General features: G+C 38.3%; 2 non-coding genes and 1 pseudogene across 2 annotated transcripts; 1 reads left to right on the plus strand and 2 right to left on the minus strand.

Annotated features, from left to right (window-relative positions):
* Positions 1 to 2,855: 2,855 nt before the first annotated feature.
* On the minus strand, positions 2,856 to 2,943 carry trnay-gua (transfer RNA tyrosine (anticodon GUA)). Its single transcript is given in 2 exon segments — positions 2,856 to 2,891; positions 2,907 to 2,943. It is a non-coding gene; the product is annotated as a tRNA-Tyr (tRNA).
* Positions 2,944 to 4,416: 1,473 nt separating this feature from the next.
* On the plus strand, positions 4,417 to 4,488 carry trnat-ugu (transfer RNA threonine (anticodon UGU)). Its single transcript has one exon. It is a non-coding gene; the product is annotated as a tRNA-Thr (tRNA).
* An 11,103-nt stretch (positions 4,489 to 15,591) lies between these two features.
* Positions 15,592 to 26,023, minus strand: LOC138243130 (zinc finger protein 180-like; annotated as a pseudogene).
* Between the last annotated feature and the right edge of the window lie 451 nt (positions 26,024 to 26,474).

Below are 26,474 nucleotides of genomic sequence, written 5' to 3' on the forward strand. Positions count from 1 at the left end.
ATGTATCTTTGGTTGTTCTGAGATCCTTGATAAATTCCTCAAATCCTTCAAATGAACATCCATATCAAAGCACAGTGTACGAAGTTAATTTATTATATTTATTACTATATTTATTATACACATGTAAATTAATTACTTTTTCGCAATAATTAATTTATTATATTTATTATACACGTGTAAATTAATTACTGCGAAAATAATTTACTTCGTACACTGTGCAGAGTGCCGTATACTCCTAGTTGCGGCACACACGATACATACTGTAAAAAGCCTCAGGCATTGTGTTAGATGTGTTTTCGACGTTTTATATGCGTTTATTAATGATTATATTTGATTATACGTCGAGGCGACGTATATATACGTATAGCCGTATTTTCGCCGTGAATATACGTATATTCGACGAATCAATGCCCACAGCTTGGCATACAAGGGTTTTGCTGAGGGGGTCTTGCCACCTGCCTGAAAAAAAACAGTAAAATGTTTGAGTGCCTATAGAGTTTATATTTTTATTTTCTTGAGAAAAGTTGATACCATTTCCTGGACACCCCGTCCCCCATCAGTGCGCGGTGCCCGGGGAAAAAGCTGTAGGGGGGCTTCTGAAATTCTGAGGGGGGGTGATATTTTGGTTGAAACGGAGCAGTATGGTGCAGCTACCCAAATGAAATCTCGCAGCTATGCCATTGATTAGTGCTTCATGATAGAAGATAACGACTAGCAATCTGGTATTTGCGATGAAGTTCAGTTTCACATTTTTCGTCACTCTCACAGTTTGTATTGCCTGGAGCGAAAAGTACCATAAGCGTTCATTTTTGCAGCTACATAGACGTTCTGAATCGTTAAGAAAAAAATGTTGTAAAACCAACAGAAAGCACAGACTGCTATAACTAGTCCTAATTATATAACGATTTTAAGTATAATGATAAACTACTGCAAGGAATCGGTCCACCTGAGCAAACAGGATCGTAATGTTGACACTCAATAACGACACTGATATGTGCAGTTCCTGGACGGATAGCCCTCCTGCCCATCAAACAGACTGAGTGACTGTTCGTGTCATTTAGTGTTGTCTGACCATTGACAAAGTACAACTATTTTTTTAGGGCGCAAATTAAGTTAGGTAAATCTTTTTGCCCAAAACTGAAGGGGCGACACTCCTCCCTCCCCCCCGTGATGCCAGGCCTGTCCCCATCCTATTCCATAATGTCATTATATATAATACCATAAAACAGTACGATCCTTACTAACTGCATGCGTTAAAATTGCACATCAGCTCATAGCAGGGGGCACATAGCCGCGATGTATTATCAATGTTAAATTTCAACCATAATATCGACAACATTAATAAACGCATACGTTGAGAAAATATCGAACCCAGCATATTTTCCGGTTATATACCACAATGCATTGCTAGTATTCGTTGGTCACCATTTTGGACACGTTTTTCAAACGTAGAAGTATATCCGCAAATATCTCAGCAATCCTCTTTTGACGAGTAAGTATGAACAATAATAATACTATCTGAATACATACAGATCTTTCTTAATATTATTTTGATTAAAATAGTACGTGAATAAGCAAAAAATGGCACATAAAAATAGTGTGAATGGGGAAGATGACACAAAATTGTTTTTGCCGTTTCTCTATTCTTATTCTATGTTGTACTTTCAAACTTTGGGTACTCTTTAATTAGGACAGACTTTATTGCTCAACTGCTATGATGCAAGCCAAATTTTATACATTTATTTCAGCTTTGAGCTTAGTAAACCGTTCATTTTTTAGATTATACTAAAGAAGATATTAATCATCATTTTTTTGGGAAGTAATATTATATAATTTTCTCCTAGCTGCGGTGCTGAAGTCCCACCCTACATCAACAGAAAAAGAAATAAAGGAGCACGCAATGTGTTACTTGAAGAATGCATATGCAAGGCAGGGGGCCAGGAGATCTGGACACTGAAAATAATAGGTTTTTGGTTCTAACTGTGAGGACAATTAGACAGGGTTTAAATAGTGGACAAAAATCGTCTTAACTTCCATTGTAATATTTTTTTTTCTTGGAAATATAGAAGTTGTACATTTTAAAATGTATATTTGAATCAAAATGTGGTTTTGAGTTAGTGTGTTAATGTAATTAGTTTGTTTGTCAGTACTATACTGTATATTGCCATGTTACCAGAATTTGTAGCTGAAGTTTAAGACTAGTTGTGTTTTTTATAATTATTGCCCATATGTTGATTGTTGATTGATTGTATACAATGTATAATTTGAAACACATATGTTTCAGGTGTGAATGTGTATTTTCAGAATAAATTTCTAAACCTAATCATTGGCTTGGTTTACTTGTTTCTACACCTATAAAACCTATCTTTGATGTATAATAGACCTCTACCCATATACGTATAATAGACCTCTAATGTTATCCGTATAATAGACCTCTAACCATATACGTATAATATACCTCTAAAGTTATCAGTATAATAGACCTCTAACCATATACGTATAATAGTCCTCTAAAGTTATCCGTAAAATAGACCTCTAAAGTTATCCAGAACTCCAACCATATATGTATAATAGTCCTCTAAATTTATCTGTATAATAGAACTCCAACCATTTATGTATAATGAACGTCTAAACATAGACGTATAATTGACGTATAACTTTAGACATATATTAGAATTTCATTCTAGACAAATTGCAGACCACATATAGACGTCTAAGGTATGCATTTAATAGACGTATATTATACGTCTTTTGCCCACTGGGTCTGCTTCGTGGTTTATTAAGCTTTTGATCAACGTCTGAGTGAAAAAGATTTGCTATTTTATCTCTTTGATTAAAGTTCACAAAAAGAACATTCCTTCGAGCCGGAGTCAAACCAGCGACCTAAGGATGCCTTACTATTTCCCCTACAGTCCTCCGCTATACCAACTGAGCTATCGAAGGGGTGTAGGAAGTATTGTTTCCCTTGAATTTAAGCCACGAAGCAGGTTTCTACTGTATGAACTTCCGGGGAAATTAAAAATTCTTTGATGGGGCATCAATCGTTCCAGGCGGATATTGACACTTTTTTTTTCTCGAGGGATCATATTAAACAATTCATCAGTTTCGAGAGGGGGATCACCATGAGACACAGAACAGTTTAATTCTATCTTTATTAGAAAGTAGTGTTTGTGCAACATTAAAAATATTTTCATGGAAATATAGAAGTTGTGATTTTTAAAACTTATATTTGAATCGAAATGTTGTTTTGAGTTAAATATTAGCGTGTTAATGTAATTAGTTTGTGTTTGTCATTACTATATATATATTCCCATGTTACTATAATTTGTAGCTGAAGTTTACTAGTTGCGTTTTTTATGATATATTGTAATAAACAATATTGTAATAAACATTATCATGTTTAATACGATATTGTATAAAATGCATAATTGGAACTACATATTTTTCAGGTGTGAATAATTGTATATTTTCAGAATAAATTTCTAAACCAAATCATTGGCTTGATTTACTAGTTTCTACACCTATAAAACCTATCTTTGATGTATAATAGACCTTTAACTATATAGATATAATAGTCCTCTAAATGTATCCGTATAATAGAACTTCAACCATTTATGTATAATGGACATACTGTATAATCAGAGATGTCTAATTGACCTATAACGATATACGTATATTAGAATTTCATTCTAGTCCCATTAAGGGACATTTTGATCCAGTGCAGTCAGGCCAGTTCCACTTCAACTGCGCCCGACAACGGAGGTCGTTTTGAAAACAACGAGAGTAAAGGGACACTGCATGTCTGCAGAACATCACGTCTGAGTTTCAAGACAGTAACATCAGAGATTGGAAGCTAGGGAGTTTCAGGTCTGTTTTTTAGTATAGGTTCATGAAAGTCTAAAAACCTTTGCAAGAAATATTTCAGAATCCCAGTCAAATCCAGTACAATTGCTGCACAGATCTGCATTCTACAATAAGAAAACTGTCCATTTAATCAAACACGCCTCATAAAGCATTTTTAAAACAGGAATGCATCTTTCTATAAAAATAAAATGACTTGAAGGGTGCTATAAGCTAAGGTGTGAAAGCCTGCTCTACAGAAGAAGTATATCCAGAGGTGCCAAAGAAGTCGAGGTTTCACCTCGTGAGAGAAAGCATCTCAGAAAACGAAGTTGCAGTCACTTCCATGCGTCATAACACCACTAGGTCAGACAACAAGAGCTGAAGAGCCGCTGTCGAGAGTAACGCGGCCGAGAGCTCTAAGGAGCTGGATTAAAGCTCCAGTCTCTTCGGGGGCATCTTTTGGGATTACAGCACTGCTGCATATCTCCTTGTTAAAAATCCCTATTTTTTGTTGTTGCTGCCTCCAGGCGATGTAAACAAGATTCAGAAAAAAATAATTTATCCACCCTTGAAGGCGCGGTGGCCAAGTGGTAAGGTGTTGGTCTTGTAAACCAAAGATCGTGGGTTCAAGCCCCACCTGTGCCTGTTTCATTTGTCACCACTCTCCTTTAGTTTCAAAGTCTTTAAAAAATTTGCAATGTAGGAGTTTCTATAGTAAGAAGAACATAACTGTCGCCAGTGATTAGTGTTCGTGCATATCCTGCCCTGTTTTTTAGTCGACAAAGCCTGTCTCTCTTCACACCCATCTTTCAAATGATCGTCTCAGCATTGGGAAGGAACGTGCGTTTGGTACAACCCCCACTCCATGGTCTGATCACAAACAGATCGAGTGAGCTGTCAGTCTAGGTTGGAAGAACCGTTCAAAAGCACTAAAAATCTGACTTAGGAACGAGAAGACCGAGTTTTTTTTTTAAACGAGTAAACGATAAAATTATATAAGTAGTGGGACAAAACATTGTCTGCCTGCAAGACTATGTCATGCTAAACGCCACAAATTGTGTTCTTCCAGTTGTGTCAATCGTCCTAAAGTTACGGAAAATCAGATGCAACTGGTGCATTCAGCATACATTTCTTCAGGATAGTCGAATGGTTTAAAATAACGATTTCATAGATTCCTGTCTTTTAAGCTGTGTGTTCCGCTCTCCAAATAGAGGAGCGGGTTCAAATCCCACTCCCGACAGTAAGGCGTTTTACCCTGTCTTACACTGTTCCAGTCTTGTTGTTCTCGCTGACAATCACAATAGGAGGAAAACGGAGAAACTGCTTCGCAAGAACACAACGGACAGAAAAAAGCTTCGTAAACACGTGAATGTGATTATCATAAGATATGCATTCAAATGTTGAAGCCCGAATTATAAAAGCAGCAGAAGAAAGGTGCAGCACAAGGCAATTTGTGAGAATTCGCGGGTTTTTATGTGGCTTGGACTTCTTTCATGCCTATGAAGGTGACCCCCTTTTCATTTTCATTTTCAAACTTCAGAACAGAATAACAAAAAGGTTTCATGTAAGACCGTTGGAAATACCGGTTTCATGATGTATTCGGCGAACCTGAATGAAATATTTTAGTGCGTGGTCAAATGCGAAGAATTAAAAAAAACCCTGGAAAATCAACTCTTGCAGTAAATGTCATAAATTTAAAGCGTGTAGTCTGCATGAACAGAGCAACGCAGCAGTCTGTAAAAACGAAGCCACAAGTCCTCTTTTATCTCGGGCAGTGAATTCAGATAAGATGGCTCTGCAGAAGACATGAGAAATGCCGAACTCGTTGTTGCCATTATTGCTACTCTTGCTACTGTAGTTTTAAGCTCTAATCAGAGGGCATGTACAGTTGTACAGGAGCTAGACTACTTTGCGCCATCAAAATTCCATTATGTGAATTTAAGGTTTTAATAATAACAGCATTAACTATACAATGCGTGCTCAAAAAACGCTACCCATTAGCTTAAGAAGCAGCCGTGTTTTAACAAAGTGTGGTATTCAAACAGTAAATGCTGAAGTTTTTAATACTTGTGAGCAGATCTTCCTCGAGTCAGACACACTCTTGCTCGCCCGATGCTTTCAGAGCAATATCTGAATCGAGGCTCAAAATGGAAAGAAAGCTGAATCAGGCAATGGTCATAAGGCACTCGGGGTCACTGTACCCTATAACGTCCTGCTTGCACTGTCCTACTAAAAGTTTAGAGGGATCAGAAAGGACACAAACAACCCTTGAATCCACAATCTTGAACTTAAAGGTCGCCAGCTCTACTGGCTGCGCCTCTTTTGCTCCTCTATTACAACAGTAATATTACTAGCGTTGATTCACCATAGTATAGTAGGCTGAGACTTTGAATGCAATGGGATGGTGGCCAAGAGCTAAGTTATCAGTCTTCTAAACCTACTGTGCCTTCCTTATTCACCTCCATTTTATTTTATCTAGATTGTCAAGTAACTTGCAAAACGTCTCTACTTGTTACTCTGTCTCAAAATTGTAGAGAAAAGTTATCTGTTATAGCCTTAACAGAATGCAGAAATAAAATATATGGGATTTGTTAAGAACTTTGTCTTTTCACAAATTACTACAGAATAATACAAAGAAGACATTTTATAGTCTTATATTGAAACCATGAAACCTATGCACACATTCACAAGAGATTACAATAGAAAAACGCATTTGCTCAGGAAAATTAGATCACGTATGATGTTAAATAGTTTCTTAAAATCACACTAAATTGCAATCTTGAAACCAAAATTAGAAATATTGAAAACAACCTTTGTTCCCCAGGAAGAAAAGCTGTTTTATATGATGGGACCCGGTTTTAGGTAATCAAGATTGGGAAGACAACTGTACCCTAGCAAAGGAAAATGTTACACAAACTTTGGAAAGCACACTCTGAATCCATCCGTATATTTGATTTCCAAGATCCGTTCAAAGCAACTTGGCTCTTCACAAGCAAATCATTTCAGGGAAGAAATTCAGTTTAGTCAACTACTGGTGCATTCAGCACACCTTTTTACTCTCGCTTGTCAGTATTGCCGAGTGGTCTAAGGTGCAAAACTCAAGGATGTGTGTCTTTCTAGCTGGCTTGGGTGTTCTGGTCTCCAAATGGAGGGGTGGGTTCAACTCCCACTCCTGACAGCTTCTGTTTTTACCTCTCTTGAATTGTTCCAGTGCTTGCTGACAGTGAATGACTGTAAAAGCAGCAGAAGTAAGCAAGCAACTCAGTGCAATTTGCAGAGTATTCTGCACTGTTAAAATCCATGGGTGTTCATACTTTTTGGAATTCATAGCTCAAGAAGTGACTCCTGTTTCATTTTCTATTCACCAACTCGATTTGCATTCTGCCCCTCACACCTCACAACAGAATAACAAATGGCTTCATGAGCCACAGGATCCCCATGCAGATACAGTTTGCACTATGTATTAGGTAACCCAAATGAAATATTTTAGTGTTGTCTCAAATGTAAGAAATTTCATGAAACCTCAGAATGGAACGCTTGCAGAAAATGCCAGCAATTCAAAGCGTGTAGGCAGCATGAACAGACCAAGGCAGCTCTAAGTTACAGCGATCTGAAGCCACAATTCCTTATTGCGCTCAGCAGTGCTTTCGGAGTTGACGGCTCTGCATAAGAAATTAGAAATGCTGGACTCCAAATACGATCTTGCCATTACTGCTACTCCTGCTGCTGTAACTTAAAGCTCTAATCAGTTATCAAAGTTGTACAAGTGCTACACTTCTTTGCCCTGCCAAAATACCATTATGTGAGATTAAGAAGAAGAAGTATTGCAACAAAGTGTTATCTTCAAACAGTAAATGCTCAGGTGTTTATACTTACTCGTGAGCAGATCACCCTCGATTTAGAAAAACCTTTGCTTGCCCCTTGCTTTCACAGCGATATCTGAATCAAGCCCCAAAGCAGTAAGAAACTTGAATTACACAAAGCACATACGACATTGGGTTGTCACTGTACACTATCACGTCCTGCTTGCACTGTCCTACTAAAAGATTAAAGGGATCAGAAAAGACACAAACGACCCTTGAATCCACAATTCTGAACTTAAGGGTCGCCAGCTCTACCAACTGCACCTCTCTTGCTCCTTTATTACAACAGTAATATTACTAGCATTGGTTGAACATGGTATCTTAGGTTGACAGCTGGAACACGTGACTCATATGCAGTGACAGTGCCATTCTCAGATATCGCTGCACCATATTGGTTGGGGAGCAGGAGTAAATTTACCGTGGAAACACACGTGCCTCCATTTAGGTTGGCAACTTCCAAGAAAATAATTTTCACACATTGAATTTGATCTTCATATTCCTTTTGTATTCTCAGCTGTAATATTTCACAATTACAGTTCAGATTTGTTGGAAAACTTAAAATAAACAATTTTCTAAAAATAATCTCATGAAGTATTGCCAGGATCTATATTTAGCGTTCGGTAGCAATAGCACTGCTGATATTAATGGAGTAGAAATGTATGATGTATTGACAGCTTTATCTGAAGTGAGAAGTCCTAGAATGTCGCCCATAAAAGTGTTAGGATTCATATGAAGAAATACCCTTTTCCACCCAAAATGCTGCTATTATGTGAACCAGTTTCGGTAGCTTCTGGCCGCGATTTTCCAAAACTGAAACTAATAACAAAATTATTGCACCACGTTCGAAAAATGTATATCAAGACTAGTAAGAAGACAAGATTTTACAGAAATATTAAAAAAAAACGATGCAAGCATAAAAAGTAGATAAATTAAATTCAATTAAGTTTTTTTTTTGTTTTTGAGAAATGGGCATGCACACATCAGAAGACATTAACGTTTGTCTTCGATAGAGTGTGTGCATAACAGTTTAACACAAAAGGTTTTTAATTGTGATTTTGTTAAATTCAATAAATCATCTAGCAAGAAATAAAGAAATTGTTTTATTTCGTAAACTATAAACCATGAAGAGATTTACAGGTCATGTCCTTCGCTTTGTAGGTAAACAATCAGTCTTTTAACTTAAGTGTTCAGCATTCAAGTGGATGGTTGTGTTTCTTGAATCTCTTGTGATCTTCAAAAGTCATTGTTTTGTCCTTCATGGTTTTGATTTGTACCATGGATATTTTACATGTTCTATTTATCATTTTTCTTCCCATACGGAACACGTTCAAGGTGTTGTTGTCACTGTGCTGCATGTAGTTAATCTACACAAGAGCACATGTAACTGTACAGGACACGCAGTGAAGAGCTCACGCAGTTTTCAGCTCTGTGTGGAGTCCAGAGGGAGGACTCGCTCGCTGAACGAGCTCTCAAGAAATCCCGGCTGAGATTAAACAGGTGCTTCTTTAACAGCCAAGACAAATCTAAGACCTTCTCTGGCTTTCTTGTAGATTACGTTAAATTAGTTAAAATCATTTGATAGTTAACAAGACTAAATGCATTGGAAGTACCTTTAAAGCAGTAGAGCAACATTGTAGCACTTCGAGAGTATCTAGATTTTATTTTATAAACCTGGCTCTCTCTGAACACAAGCGAAGACGTTTGCTATGTGAGGGCGGTAACAAAACACCTGGAAATGCCAGGAATTGAACCCAGAACCTCAAACTTGCAAGGCATGTGCTTTACCACCAAACTACACCCCCTGTAAAGTAAATATAACTCTCTGCACAAGCAGTTCATCACAGACAAAGAATACCTGCAGTTGCCAGCTTTTCCTTTTCCTTTACTATAGAGTAAATTCATGGGAAAAAAGAAATAAGGATGGGAAAAGAATCGCATTAAAGCTTCCAGTGACTGGGCACAAATGAATCAGTTATACAGTCATTGGATGTCTGTGTCTTCATAACTTTTAAGACTTTAACTTGAACTTGTGCCTTTTCCTAAAATATTTACCATTTGTAGTGACTCTTTCATGTCAGATATTCTCAGTTCCTCATCACCGGAATCACTTTCAGAATAGACAGGAAATCTGAAGTCCATCTGGGTTGATGCACTGTCTGGTGAAAAAGCCAAGTGTTGAAAATAACATACCTAACCATAGATTGAAACAACAAACCCCCATCAGAAAATATTGTAATAATGTACCACTTCAGTTTCCTCAACGACGTGTTCCTCATTCAAAGAGGCCATCTTCGCAGCAGTCAGTGGCTGGTCCAGACACCTCAGTCGGTAGTTTATACCGGACACCCCAGCTAATTTTAAGCATAAACACTTTTAAATTGGTTGGGGTGCTATAGTAGACCCCAACCACAAACCTCATGATTGGGGGGAAGAAAAAGAAAATTATGTGCAAAATTATATCAGATTAAAAAATGTAAAGCTTTTGTGGAATGTTTAGATCTTTACATTTTACTGACAACTTCTCTGCAGTTGGAACAGCTAGGTCATAAAAGGGTTAGGGTTCATATCTCTAAAAAACACATCTCTCAGAACTTTACGGTTTCGGGCGTGAACAGTGAAGTGACCTAAAAACCTACATAAGGACTTGGCTTGCAGTGTCCGAGTCTGTCAGTCTTGGGAGATCTTTGGACTTCAGAAGAATAGAACAGTGGCACGCAAAGAACAGATACAGACAGTGGAAGACTCCCTTTTTTGAAGCCTTGCACTACAGGACTTGATGGATGACGATGAATTTTTCTTGGGTATGTACATTCGTCTTATTAAAAGTGAAATTACAGCATTGTTTGATGCATTTCCATTACATGCAGCAGATATACACCCGACACAGGCGATAAACTCAACAGGGAATAAATCTGTGGTGTTGGAGTCGTCAGAACTCTCCGGCATCAGTGGGTAAGAATTACAACCGTGTACATCTGTATTGTGGACAGTGTTCTTTCTTCTCTTTCTGAGTGAGTCTGGGTATAAGCCAATGGCTGTAGCGAACATAAATGGCGTCACAAGTGTCAGCTGCAGAGAACTTAACACCATTGCTAACGAGAGCATGTCCATTAGATTAGATGCAGGCAGCAGGCTCGATGGGGAATTAACGTGTGGAAGAGAAGCAGAGCGTTTCTAAATAATCTTTGACAAATGGTGCGTATTACTTAAGAGTTTAACTAATTAAAAAATGTCCTGCTTACATTAGTTTTCTATTTTCTTGGTAATTTGTGATATTAGGTATCATGGTCAACACCTAACACCCTTTTTTTTTCTTATTCGTAAAGACACTGCTCAGGCTTCAAATAATGTTAGTGGGGCCCAAAACGTAAGGCACAGCACAACCATGAAAAAAGGTTAGTATTATTTAAGTGGTGCCAAGTTGTATTGTAAAACACCTCTTTTATCAGTTACAATTAAAAGGTTACCCAAAAACAAATATGAAACTGGATCCATATCACTTAAACAGTTACTTCTTTTGGAGGAATGTTAACTAATTAAAAGTTCCCTAGTTTACGCAGTTTTCTGTTTTTGATGTATTCAGCATTGCTGACTAATCCTTAATACACATTTCTTATTCACACAGACGCGGCATCTTCGAGAGTGGAAAAAGATGTGGGAGAAATGGGGTAGCAGACGCTAGGCCCAGTGGTGATTTCATCACGGAAGGCCGTAGTTAACAAAACGCTGTCTGGATCAAAACATGTCAGACCTTTGGATAGAACTAATAGTGCATTTAGAGACTTGTCGAGTGGTAATGTTTTAAAGTGTGTGAGCTACATAGCTCAGTTACTAGCTATGGGGAACACTAATGAAATGGATAAAAAGAGAAAATTTGTGTGCCAAAAATCTGTTTTTGCCGATGTACAACCCGATCTACCAAAAAATGTCCAGTCTTTTACCACTTTCCTTTTTGACATAACTTCAACAGCGTATTTAGCTCAAAAGGCAGCATTTCGCGACCTGGCAATGGGATTTTATGGTACAAATGCGCCGAACGTTGATGGATGTAAATGACTAAACACGCGATTTTAAAAGTGGTAAAAAGACCGACCCCTTACCAACATCACGCGCCAGTATGTTAATAAAAGAATTAAACTTGCAAAAGCATTTTTGTTGAGACACAAAAGATTCAGAGAGAGACACAACATTCCACATGACCAACCCGATCCACACAATGAGAATGCTGGAGTAGAAAATAATGTAATGGTCAGGGGTGCTGCAGTAGAACCTGATAACGATAACTTTGAAAACTGAGAGCCGGTTGTGATGAACGATGAGAATCATGTTGGTGGTGGTGGCGATACGAATAGAGACCCCTTAGTTTTCCTGGAACTCGTGCAACGTTATGACAGTACCGATAAAAATTTTAGGGCATCAGAGAACTATAAAGAATTTCGTTTTGTTTATCTTGACAAAGTTGACTCATATGTAGTGGCTATAGACACTGTACATGGAGCAGTCCAAAGAATACTGGATGAAATTTCACCAAGTGTAGGTCCTAATGACTTTGAGCAGTTGTGTTTGTCTTCCAGCAGGTTTAATGACCTGCTTTTCTCACTCAGAAGGTGTCCCAGAGAATTAAATGAATTAAATGATTTTTTAAAATCACATCTCAGACCTCTTACAGAGCCATACAGATGTTCTAACAGATGACACCCTCAGATTAGTAGTCACAATATAACGGAATATGGAGGGCGGTGCTCACAGAAGGTCTAAATCCATTTTGTACAGTAGGGTGATAGAACGGATGCTACACCTTGTCGACTTACATTATCTGGACAGTAATCTGGGTTTTGCAGGCTGTGTGTACGGCTTAATGAATACTCACTACACGAATATGTGATAATTAAAGTGGCAGAGCAATTTCACCACGATTTGTCTTTTTCAGAGAATCAGAAAATTAGCTTGTCAAATGTTGCAGCTTTTGAAAAACATTTAAATGTGCTCATTAAAATTTTGTACCATGATCAGGGCGAGTGGAAATATTTTACATCCGGCCCCACGCTGCCAGAATCTAAAATACTTTTTGATCAATAAATAAATGAAAAAGTATATCTTTTTATGTTATTTGTTTTTTTGGGTTCTCTTTATCTATTTTATGACTCAGACGAAGATCTGATCACATTTTAGGTCAAATGTATGCAGACATACAGAAATTTTAAAGGGTTCACAAACCTTCTAGTACCACTGTAGTTATTTTATTTTTTATTTTGTTGTGTCCATTGTTCCCCTGCCTGCCTGGTTCTTGACCTGTGACTGTCTGAATGCACACAGGAGACTTTCAGGCAGGGGGTTCGTCCTGAGCCTCTGTGAAATACCCACACAATCTCATGAATAACTGCTCCATTAGCACATCACTTTACAACTAAACCACTCTGCCAGGGAGAGCCAGGACTGGACTTCAGCCCTGAACCATCCCCCTCACTGCAGCAGGGGCGCAGACAAGATACTGAATCCATCTTTTCTCCAGAAAGCAATGGCCTCACTGCCACTTCTCCCAATCCAAGCAGCAAGTTACAACAGCACCATTTTCAACTCATCTGGGAGTCCCCACTGCAGTATTGACACAAGCCAGTGGACACTGATTTGGGCCAGAGCTGCATCGCTCCTGGTAACTCAGTGCTGCTTAAGAAAACCGGGCCTGCTCTTGTGCTGGGCAGACCAGTCACCTGTGTTGATTTGCCTTCACATGAGGGTACCATTCATGGATCCCTGTTGAAAAGGACCAACCAGTGACCAGCTTGATACCCCAGCAAGAAAGAAACTATACCGATCTCAGGTTCTGTTTTATGTGATTCTGATTGCATGTTAGATAGCAGTTTTTTTGTTATGTTTTAACAGCTTCTATATTTTAACATTTTTATGTCATAACGTTATTTTTTTGTTGCTGTTTTGTTTTATAGTGTGATGTACTGCAGTTATGTTGTTGTTTTGTTTCAGTTTTTATATAGGAACTGTTTTGCCATTTTTTTTATTCTTCCATGTTCCAGTTGAACTGGTTTTCTTAAACCATTTAATCTGACTCAGTTTTGGAATATTCCTGAATGCTGCACTATACAACACAGGCAGAAAAAAGTATACTGTCTGATGTATTCTTTGCACAATTCTGTAAAGTAAATTGCACTATGCACATTAAGTACCCTGTACCCTCTCTGAAATGTGTATGTCTACATTGTCTATAGCATTGTCTTGTCAGTGTCTTGTCTGTATTCGCACCGCAGACCTGGAGAACGATATCTCACTCCTCTGTATACGGCTGACATGACAAATAAACTTGAACTTGAAGTTGATCAGAGACAATTCGTAGCGTGTGATCATTTCCACATACTCCTTGTGTCGGAATGGTAGGATAAAGTAAAATACTGCTTTGACATGTTACGGCATTATATTCAACTGCAGGACTGAAGGGGTGTTTTTTGTTTTTCATCGACAGCAATTCCTTCATCTAAAACAAATTAAAATGCTATTGAAACTGTAGTGTGGTGCAGCTTCTAAAATCTTTGTACACATTTCTTCGTTATTGATGTTTTTTTTAACAAAGTTCCATTTTCATGTCCAGACAGGGAGACTTTATCATTCTAACTTTAAGCCACCCTTAAATTCTCTGAGGCCTGTCTGTCTGCTAGCATGTATTTTGTACGTTTTGTGGCCAAGTGGTTAAAATGATGGATTAGAAATCCACTGGGGTCTACCTGCACAGGCTTAAATCCTGCCAGTTACGGTGTTCTCTTCATTTAAATCACTAAATCATTTAAACCTCCTGCCTTGGAAATAAATTCTTCAGTGTCTATGAACAACATTTTGCAGGTGGAAGGAGATGATGCTTTTTGCATTCACGTGTCTTGTGCCCTACTTCCAGCTTTTGAAAACTGAATTAATTATTGAAAGAACCGACTCCCTAACTGTTTGTAGTGCACAAGGAGGAACTGTGATGATAGCAGAGGAGGAGTGAGGATGGCACAGTTGGAAACACGTTTTCATGTGCTCCACTGGAAGGAATGAAAATAAATGCTGAAACTCAAAACAATAGTATTATTTTTTTTAAAAAACAAAGTTCATTATTGATCATAACAAACTCCAGCGGGGTAAAGAAAGGGCCGAACATGCGAGGCGTTCTTGAATCAGAACCAGGCTATACAGGTTTCTGTTCTGTGGTGGTCAGGACACATTTCTACAAGAAAAAGGAGGAATTACTTCACTCCTATTAAGCATGAGCTGAAACAGGATAAGAACGGGAGATTTTGTGTGTTTGTACATATGTCAACGCATTATCTACATCGTAGTGCCTTTCTCATTTGCACAATACTAGAAGGACCGTAGAGCAAGCTCTTTATCAAGAGTAAGATTGAAACCCATGCCTTCAGGGTGACAACACTATTAAAAGCTTTGGAAAATGTCGGCTTTTATAATCCATCGTATTTCTGGAGTGAATGTTCTATTAAAGAGAAAAGCTAAGATGCTCATAAAGGTGGGCATGGCATAGGTTCTGTGCAGGATCTGTGAATCATTTCATACGAGAAAATAATATTTAATTGCATTAAGTTTATATATATATATCGCTTGTCCTCTCCAGATTAAACCAAAAAATAGTTGCATTGAAAAAAACAAAACTTAACATATAAAAATATGGAATTAGTAGTAATGGTGCCAAAATAGATTTTCTTATTAGAACAGATTTATACAATATCTCTTGATTCTTTATTATTTCCCTCTTTATTGGATATATTTTTCTTGGATTTTATATTTATCCTCTCTGGGGATAAATACACTTTAGATTGTGCAACAAAGACTTTGAACTTTTTGGTAGAATTTAATGAGACAGTGTGACAGTTAAGGATCCTAATCTGTTTTATACATGTTTATTTCTTAACATGGTAAGTTAAAAGCTGTTACATAATTACAAGCCTATCCAATGAGAACAGTCTTAATTGTAAATTAAACAGGACTAAACTTAACATCCCAAAACTACAAAGAAATAATTAATTCAATTTAGATTTAATTTTAAAATTGTATAAAACTAAAACTTGTATTCATTTAATTATACATATAAATTAAACTTCACGACTAGAACTAATTCCATTTTAGTCAACCATAAGTAAAAGTAAAACTTTAGTTACGTGTGATCTATACTAAATCAAAAGTGGGTAACTACAAAGTGACTATGACTAATAAACATTTTAGGAACAAGTAAAGGTTTATTCCACACTGAAAAGAGAAAAAAGGCAACACAACGTTTCAGCTGTGAAGCTTTCTTTGGATATCACATGCTGACACAGCTACCTACTTGAACTAATAGACATTTTAGTTGACATGACTAAAAATATGATTAAATCAAACTGGTGACTAAATTGGTGTGTTTTTAAGTCACTGGATAAAGAGTGGATAAAACTCTTCCCATTGTGACTGTAGCTGAATGATCTTTCTCCTGTGTGACTGCACTGGTGGACTATGAAGGTCTCTTGTGAGTGTGCTGGTGGCTTTTTAAGTTACTTAACTGACTAAAACGTTTCCCACACTGACTGCAGCTGAATGGTCTCTCTCCTGTGTGAACACACTGGTGAGCTCTTAAGGTACTTGAGTCAATAAAACTCTTCCCACACTGACTGCAGCTGAATGGTCTCACTCCTGTGTGAATACGCTGGTGAGCTCTTAAGGTACTTGACTGACTAAAACTCTTCCCACACTGACTGCAGCTGAACGGTCTCTCTCCTGTGTGAATGCGCTGGTGGGTTATTAAGTTACTTGACTGACTAAAACTCTTCCCACACTGACTGCAGCTGAACGGTCTCTCTCCTGTGTGAATGTGCTGGTGTCTTCTTAAGTTAGTTGAGTGACTAAAACTTTTCCCACACTGACTGCAGCTGAACAGTCTCTCTGCTGTGTGTATGAGCTGGTGTTGTTTTAAGTGGTATAATTGACTAAAACGCTTCCCACACTGACTGCAGCTGAATGGTCTCTCTCCTGTGTGAATGCGCTGGTGAGCTCTTAAGGTACTTGACTGACTAAAACTCTTCCCACACTGAATGCAGCTGAACGGTTTCTCTCCTGTGTGAATACGCTCGTGAGCTGTTAAGTTACTTGAATGACTAAAACTCTTCCCACATTGACTGCAGCTGAACAGTCTCTCTGCTGTGTGTATGAGCTGGTGTTGTTTTAAGTGGTATAATTGACTAAAACTCTTCCCACACTGACTGCAGCTGAACGGTCTCTCTCCTGTGTGAATGCGCTGGTGTCTTCTTAAGTTATTTGACTGACTAAAACTCTTCCCACACTGACAGCAGCTGAACGGTCTCTCTGCTGTGTGAATGCGCTGGTGTCTTTTTAAGAAGCATGATTGACTAAAACTCTTCCCACACTGACTGCAGCTGAATGGTCTTATTATCAAGTCCTGTTGGAGCTGCTGTTGTTCTTCCCTGTTCTGACTCTCCTCTGTGTTTTGTAACTCAGTACTGATCTTATCAACAGGTGCATCAGTCTGCTGGCCTGCAGGGTCAATCAACTGGGGCTCCATGTCCTGCTCTGGAAGATTAAACTCACCCAGTTCTTCACTGTGCTCTTGTACAGACACACAGCCGAATCCACTACAACCTTCTGTAATATTGTATGGGTCCAGATTGGTAATCTTCTCTATAAAATCATCAGATAGTAGGAATCCAGGTGTCTCACTCTCAGGCTCTGTCTTCATCATGGGCACAGAGTCCAGATCCTCCACTCTCTGTCTGCTCTCTGTGGGTTGCTGATTGAGTTTCTCTTTCCCTTCTGCAGAAGTGAGCTCTGTCTCCTGCATCAGACTGGAGCTCCACTCCTCCTCACTGTGCTGCTGTTCAAGAGGAGCCCTTTCCCCAGCGTCAGAGAGAGCACTGGCCTCTAATCCTGCAAATACAGGACACAAGGACAAGACCTTTAACATGGGATGAAAGTAGTATTTAAAAAGCAAATAACAACATGGAGATCCAAGAAAACAAATGTTACAATATAAGGATTTTTAGCATCTATACAGACCACCACAGAATACTAAAACACCCCAATGTTCACTTTATCCTTTCATAGTACACATTTAGTCGACAGTGTTAATTTAGTCGACAAAAATTACGACGAAATGTTTTGCAATTTTAAAGAAAATGAAACACTAAAATAATCCACAATGATAGTGACAAGGACTTGATTGCTTTGCATTTCTGCTTCAGTGCACTAAGATGAGACAAAATGACCTACTGGAGTAAAACTCAAAGTGAAATTAATTTTGCAACATGAGATTCACCATTTGGGTATTTACTTTTGTCTGGCAAAAAGCAGGCTGGCTGTAACAGGTACAATCCTAAGTCTGAGGCTGTGTGTGGACTGTGCATTGCCTAAGGGCTACGGATGTGTAAGAATCGCAGTTATCAGGATCTGCCATTTTCTATCTTCTTCTGTTTTACAACTGTCTCCCATTTCTGGATGGTCTTTTCAACACCTCCTGTCATGAATTCTTATTGTGTGTTAATTGACTGCCACAATGAGATGTATACACTAGAATAAGCAGATTAAAGAAAATTGAAAACTAGAGAAGAAAGACATGCTTGTGGTTCTCCATGCTTTCAGCTGGGAAAAAAAAGATCTGGAGTCAGGAGTATTTCAAGTATAATCAGACCAAGAAAAACTCTTGTACAACATTACTGAAGATAAACAGAACTCAGCCACATTATGCGTTGAAATCTGCAATAGATCTGAAGTGCCATCTGAGCTACAGCACCCAGACACTGGGATTAAGACATCTCTTTAAAGCCCTGGCCAAATCCAAAGACAGTACAGTTAAAAAAAACTACACATTCCTGTTAACATGGCGGTGCATTTGATCCTTGCCTTTAACCAATGAAACAGGGTGAAATGTCACATGGCTTTGGGGCCGAGTTTTGAAAGCTTAACTTATCAGCAAAAAGTGTAATTTACATCATAGGCTACCTCAAATTGTCAGTTACACAACTCTGTATGTTGCTTGGGCCACTCCTATTTGCCTTTTTAGTTATGGAGTCGGGAAGATAGAGCTCTGGGGTGCAGCTAAAAAAGGTCCCGTTACCCACAAAATGTAGATGATCCTGAAGACCAGAGTCAGATGGACAAAGGTTGCAAGGTGGGGAGTAAATGGATAATAAACCAGACAAGTACTGGATAAGGATGAGAAAGTTAAAGCTGACTCAAAACATGATAGGAAGTCAGTGCAAGGACTTGAAGACAGGCGTAATGTGATTGCAACCCAGTAAGGATTCTGGCTGCCAAATATTGGAGATTGCTCAGTGTGGATTTAATTACCCCAGTGAACAGGATGTGCATATATTTATTCTAGAAAAATCCCTTTCTTAGTTTGTCTTGTGCCCTTTAAAAGAAAGGGAATCAGTGTGATATTCTACAATGCAGAGTGCTACTACCAATATTTACATACGATATTCATTAAACAAATTAATACAAGCAGTTTTTGAGGATTTATTTGCAGGATGCAAAACTAGAGATGTAGGTAGATAAGAGATAATTTTGGGAAAGCTGAGAAATGCGCTGATAACAAGAACACTTACTAAAAGGGTTAGGCAAACTTTTGATAAATTGACAGGAGATGTTATAGACTGTCAATTCTCAACTGGCAGCCCACTGAAGCTAAGCAGGATTGAGCCTGGTCAGTACATGGATAAGATACCTCCTGGGAACCTATGGTTGTTGCTGGTAGTGCTGTTACTGGGACCAGTGGGGGGTGCCCACCTTGCGGTCTATGAGCGTCTTAATGCCCTAGTATAATGGCAGGGACACTACACAGTAGTGGGCACTGTCTTTCAGATTTGACGTAAAACCGAGGTCCTACCTTTCAGTGGTCATTAAAGATACCAAGACATTTCTCGAGAAGAGTAAGAAGTTACCCAAGTGTCCAGGCCAAATTTCCCCCTTAGCCTTTACCATGGCCTCCATACTATCCCCATGTATGATTGGCTCACACTTGGCCTGCGATGGACTGGCTCCCTGTCCAGGGCGTAACCTGCCTTGCACTCGTTGCTTGCTGAGATAGGCTCCGGCTCTTCCCGCGACCCCGAATGGGATAATGCGGTTAGGAGGATGGATGGATGTTATAGACTGCAGAGGAAGATGATGAAGTTATGAGACAGAATGTTTACACAGCTACTGAAATGAGGATTGCATTTTAGATTTTCTGCATTGAACTGTGTGTTGGATGCACGTGAACTGAAGGAATGTGCAAACATAGCTGATAGCTGATCCATGGAGCCAGGATCTTAAGATGTTTATATATAGAGTCAATTTGTTTAAATGACTAGTTATGAATATTGATGTGCCAGAGAGGTGGAAAGACTGTTTCCTTAAGCTACCACTATAAAATAATTTATCCTCAGTGAGATCCCGCCATCTCATAGCAGTTTTAGCACTATGTATAGAGTTGTTACAGTGCCGTTAATCCCATCCATTTTCTAATCTCTTTATCCAGTACAGAGGAGCTGGAATCTATCCCAGCATGCAACAAAGCACAAGACAGAATACACCCTGGACACAGCACCAGCACATCACAGGGCAGACGAACAGACACAAACACACACTCACAAGAGGATCAGTATTCCCATAAGCCAACCCACGGAACCCAGAGAGAACATGCAAACTCCACAAATATAGTACCCCAGTAATTGAACCGAGGGCCCCAGTGCTGCAAAACAGTTATGCTAACCACTGCACCACAATTAGAAATGGATGGATAGCGTAGTCATCTTTCTAGTTCAAAGAATTGCACGCATAATTTAATTTTGAAAGCCACTGAGACATCTGGTGCTACTGTTGTATTTGTGAGAAAACATGCAAAAAGATTGCTTACAACAAGTGATACGGCCAGCAGCCATATCACTCTGCAACTCACTACTAACTGGTGTGAGCCTGGCCAGTACCTGGATGGGAGATGTCCTGGGAAAAACTGAGGTTGCTGCTGGAAAAGGTGTTAGTGGGCCCAGTAGGGGGCTCTTACCCTGCGCTCTGTGTGGATCCTAATGCCCAAGTATAGTCCTCCGGATGGGACGTAAAACCGAGGTCCTGACTCTCTATGGTCATTAAAAATTCCCAGGGCGTTTCTCGAAAGGAGTAGGGGTGTAACCCCAGTGTCCTGGCCAAATTTCCCATTGACCCTTACCAATCATGGCCTCCTAATTATCCCCATCTATGAATTGGCTTCATTGTGTGTCTGTTTTGTTTTTAATGTCTTAATCTTGTTCTTCTTGTAATTCAATTGTTGTACTTGAAGTTGTAAAACTCAAAACCTTGGTTTACCAGGAGACTTTAATGTGATTTCTTATTATAACATGCATCTGCAGTTGATATGTTTATATTTCACTATATTTACCCATAATCATTATGCCAGCATAGGTTAAAGCAAAAATGGACACTAGACTCTAGAACCCAGTAAAATAGTAGATAATTTGGATTTGTTGATGTCTTTTAGGATTTTGAACACTTGATTCAGGCCCCTTCATAGCTTTCTCTGTTCAAGCTAAAAATAAAAAGGTTCAGTGTGTAGCAAAGAAGCACCAATAGATTGAATGTGGAAAATAAGTCTCATTCTAAGTTTCTTGCTTTTGAGAGCAAACTTACCCAGATCTGCAATATTTTAAAATATATGCCGTCGTTTAATAAAAATATCAATGTACAGTTATATGCTTGAACGAGACAGAAAAATAACGATTATGACCTACATATTAACACACTGACCAGAATAATTGAAAAGCTTTGATTCAGAGCCCCTGCAGTTAGTGTTAATTAGAAAAACAACAGTGTTGAAACCTGAGCACAAATTCAGCTGCTCTCCAGCTTTGTTCCGCACGGCTTTTTGTTACAATTGAGCTCAGAGCTGGAGATGATCTCTAGATAGAACCATATTAACTAGTCCGCAGCTGTGTGCTCCTTTCGAAAGTTTGTTGCAATTACTCTACTCTCCTCCCCCATTGATAGCTGGAGTGTGGTGAGCGTTCTTGCGCAATATGGCACCATTGGTGGTGGTGGAGGGGGGTCCCCATTACCTATAAAGAACTTTGAATGGAGTGTCCAATAAAGCGCTGTATAAGTGTAAGCAATTAATTATTATTATTAACAACTGTGCCATCTTAATCCTTAGTTAAGACATTTGATTTTTATGAACAGTTAACATTGATTATTCATTCATTCATTATTCAATCATTTGAAAGTACAATAGGCTTCTGCAAAAATAAATTTAGATGGCGAGAAAGATGTGTAATGATACATCTATACAAGGGAATTAGAAGTCAAACAAAATTCACATTGTTTAGTTTTAAACACTAAGTTATATATGCAGAAGCAATGGGTGCCATTTGCACTTTAATAATAATTGCTTACACTTATATAGCACTTTTCTGGACACTCCACTCAAAGCGCTTTACAGGTAACGGGGACTCCCATCCACCACCACCAATGTGCAGCCCCAACTGGAGGATGTGACGGCAGCCACAGTGTGCCAGAACACTATCAGTGGGGAGGAGAGTAGAGTAATGAAGCCAATTCATAGATGGGGATTATTAGGAGGCCATGATTGGTAAGGGCCAATAGGAAATTTGGCCAGGATGCCTGGGTAACACCCCTACTCTTTTCGAGAAACCCCCTGGGATTTTTAATGACGACAGAGAGTCAGAACCTTGGTTTTACATCTCATCCCAAGGACGGCGCCCATTTAACTTTGTGCTATAGAACGCTCAGACTGTATTGATGAGCTCCGCAACTCCTCTCTGTCTTGGTACTGCCTTCCTCTCTGAAAGCGCGCAGAGGGCAGTGCGCTATTTTCCCAGCCTCTGATTGGAAACAAAAGACCAGATGATCTGCTTCACACCACAAGAAGAGAAAAGAATGTGATTTTGTCTGCATGAAATGAGTGTTGCATTTATGAAATTCAATCATTTTAAATGTTTAATTAAAAAGTAAAAAACAGCATACACAAATTTTCTAAGCTGATCATAAGGAAGAAAACTGACCCATTGGTTGCACATACAAAGTGTTTTTTATCTAAACCAATTATATAGATTTTAAAGTCATGCAATGTTTAAGTTAGACAGGAACACATCATTGTATAATATTTTTTAATCATTTTATTTTTTATTTTTAAAAAATTGCTAGCCCAGCATGGTAAAAAGCACTGTTATAGACTGAAACACAGGCCTGCCATAATACTTATACTTAACATAATACTAGCACAACATGAATAACACTTACACTACTCTTAGACTATGGCAGTTTTTCAACTGAATTATTATGGCATCAAAAGACCTAGTTATAAATAATATCAGTGAGATAAAGAATGTGTATATTACTTTTCCTGTTCTGTGGTAGTACTTTAAGTAACTCATGCAGTAATTACCCTATAGTTATTACAAATTCAGTATTGGTGGAAGCCTCTACTAAATAAACTGAAAATAATGTTGCTTTGAAACTTTGAAAAAACTTCCTTTGAAAACATCATTTCAACACAACTTATAGAAAAGTACAGAATTATTAACAGTGATGTAATAAATAGAACTTATTAGGAAAGATTCATACGATGTCCCTCTATAAGATTATTTATTACTAATCAAAAATAAATTACTTATTGTATTGATATTTGACATTTCTGGGGATCAATACTCTTTAGTCTGTGCAACAAAAACTTGTGCTTTTTGACAATCTTATAAAATGTGTTAAATATGTTTTAGACATACATTTTATTATTTATTGCAATTTAGTATTTATTATACATTTATACATTTTATTATACAAATAAATAAAAATGCTTATAATGTGACTAATTTTGTTTTAATCAGTTTAATTAAGATAATTAATTAAGACTAATTATAGTGAAAATTGAGTTGACTGGACTAAATTAAAAACGGATGACTAAAAGGTGGCTATGACAGACACTTGACTTGACTAAGACTATGACTAAATCAAAAACTGGAGACTAAATTAACACTGCAAACAAATACACAGAAAAATAACACACAGAATTAGCAACTTTTCTAAACACACATTACATTTGTTGGTAACAAATACCTCTATTGACCGCAACAATCAGCACTGACCAGCAAAGTCTTTTAATAACCACGTTAAGGTTTAAATGTGAAAACAGCGTGGTGATTGGTCAAAGCCCAAGCATAGTCCTCAGTGTGCTGTTTAAGGTTGAACTCTAGAAGCAGTGACTGGCTTAGACAGTGAATTCAGAGAGGGGCACAAATGAACCAGGCAGGAAGGGAGACAGTCTGATACAGAACTGTTTAATTACAGAGAGGCTCCCAGCTGAAACAGAAAGAGGTGAGCTAGTGATTCAGAAAAAAAAAACAAAGAGGGGAAAAAAGGCAAAAGGGCACAGAGATAACCAGTGGGAGAAAATGAGACTCGGGGATGATTTTCCACTGAGTCATTACTTGATATGAGGGAAAGGGTTGTTTTGAGTTTACTCGCAGAAAGGGAAGGGAATGCTAACACGAGTGCAAGACACTCAATAACAACAACAGTGGATTGAATCATAATAATAAAGTTTTCTTTTTATTTTATATAACACCTTTAAAAGAGGCTTCTCAAAGCTCTTTACAGGGGAAAAAAGCCACACAGTGGGAGGAGGCAGCAGAATTAAACAGGTACAGTTCTACTGATCAATAAGAGCGGACAACACTGTCCAGACATTGTCGCACAGAAACACCAAGAGAAAAACCCTGGGAACAGAGATTCCTTAAAAATCCAGGACACTCCTCCAAGATCAATGAATAGAGCAGAATCCCCAAACTTAAAACACCCCAATATGCTGCAGCTCACCAGAGACATTCCAATATTCACTTGTTCCTGCACCTCAAACCCCTGACCAATAGAAAACATAAGAATGCATATATCTATCGACTGACTGACCATTTTTATCCTGTTTAAAATGTCACGTTTATGTCCAGATTTTATTTGCTTTTGTAAAACCCAAATCACTGAAAAAAACATTTGGCCAAGATTATATTAAAAATAAGTTAAATAAATTAAAAAGATATTAAACATAATTCCAAAGATAAAAAAAACATTCAACAACAAGATACTAATGTATTCTGTAACAATTATGTAAATACAGTAGCTCATCATTTTTTGCTCCAGTTACTGAATGATATAGACTAAAAAACGTCTAAACAATGTGTTCTCGGCCTTGTTACTGAAATACAGATGAGGGGATGAGGAGAATGAGAGGTTAATACAGACCTCTCATAACTGGTCACTACAGTACATTAACACTTCACTGAGAGAAAAAGGTTAATAAAAACACGAATATTCCAAATATTCCTGACAGAATATTCCAGAGGAATTACTACAGACAGACCCTGGTGGACTGGAATGTTAAACAAATATAAAAGCTAAACAAATACTGTATTTGTATTATAATAATTGTGTAATATTATATACTGTATATATATTTCCTAATAACATCGGATTACACACCGATTTAGAGAAACAGATGCTGAATCTGCTGAGATGCTGAGTTGTTTTTAGCATCATAACCGGATTATAATAATTTCAGTTTCTAGTAAAGCATCCTGTCGCTATATCACACAAGTCTTTCCACTTCACTTTGTATCTCTCCACTATATTCTCACCAGTGAGGAAGTTAAGGACATTGTTTTTAAACTCACACACACACTGACTTCATACAAGTCACCACACTGACCTGCCAGCTCCAGTTTCGTGTCCATTTCTTCTTTTATTTCTGCAGTGACTTCACAGGGAAGCGTGTGTCCAACACGATCTGTCTGTCCCTGATCTCCTCCTGCTCCCGACTCCTTCTCGCACTGCTGCAATCTCACCTTCAGGCTCTCGTTCTCCTTCTTCAGTTGCGCCATTTCACTCCCAACACTGTCCTCCACACACTGTGTGATTTTAAACACGGCCCGTCTCACCAGGACCTGGGAGACGCTGCGGAGTTTGTCTTGAAACTCAGAGTCAGACATCCTGTTTCTGAAAACGTCTGAAACTTCATACACGATCGATTTGAGCAAAACCTGCATGAAAGAGTGAAGCTCAGTTTGCAGATTCAACAAACACTCCGCCATCCTTCTGTAGAGTCGGTCAGAAACAAAGGCTAAATTGTGGAGTTTAAACGCAAAAACGTTCTTATTTTATTCTTCACAGATCCTGCATTCAGGCCTGTATTCCGTTATACACAGCTGACAATTCGTAGCATAGTAAAAAAACAAAATAACTTTCTTCTTGATTATTTAGCTAAAACAACTGACTCAATCACTGTCGCGTGGGTGAAATATCTGTTGTGTTGATTCGCGCAGCATGATGACGTCATTCTTTAGGGCTGCCGCAGCTTCAGAACAACTGAGGAGAGGAATTTTGAGACAGAGGTATTTCTGCAACCCCTGCAACAGATATAAACCTCACCACACCTGCTAGCGCCATCTAGTCAGGACGAGTGAATCACCTGCGAGTTACGCAGTGTGAATTTTTTGAAACAGAAAATGTATTTCCAGATTTTACTTGCAGGACACTATAATGTACATTATTATCAGCGCAGGATTTCATGTAAAGCTATTTTTAAATCGAAGCACACATCACTAATCACCTGCTCTGCTCAGTTTTGTGATATAATATTAAATGCAATCTCTGAATAAGTCACTGAACTGGGCCAGACCAACTGAAAGGACGGAATGCAGACAATAACTTAACAGATTTAAATTTTATTCTTCTATTGCCCCT

The sequence above is a fragment of the Lepisosteus oculatus genome, chromosome 14, assembly GCF_040954835.1.
Source record: "Lepisosteus oculatus isolate fLepOcu1 chromosome 14, fLepOcu1.hap2, whole genome shotgun sequence".
NCBI classification, from domain to species: domain Eukaryota; kingdom Metazoa; phylum Chordata; class Actinopteri; order Semionotiformes; family Lepisosteidae; genus Lepisosteus; species Lepisosteus oculatus.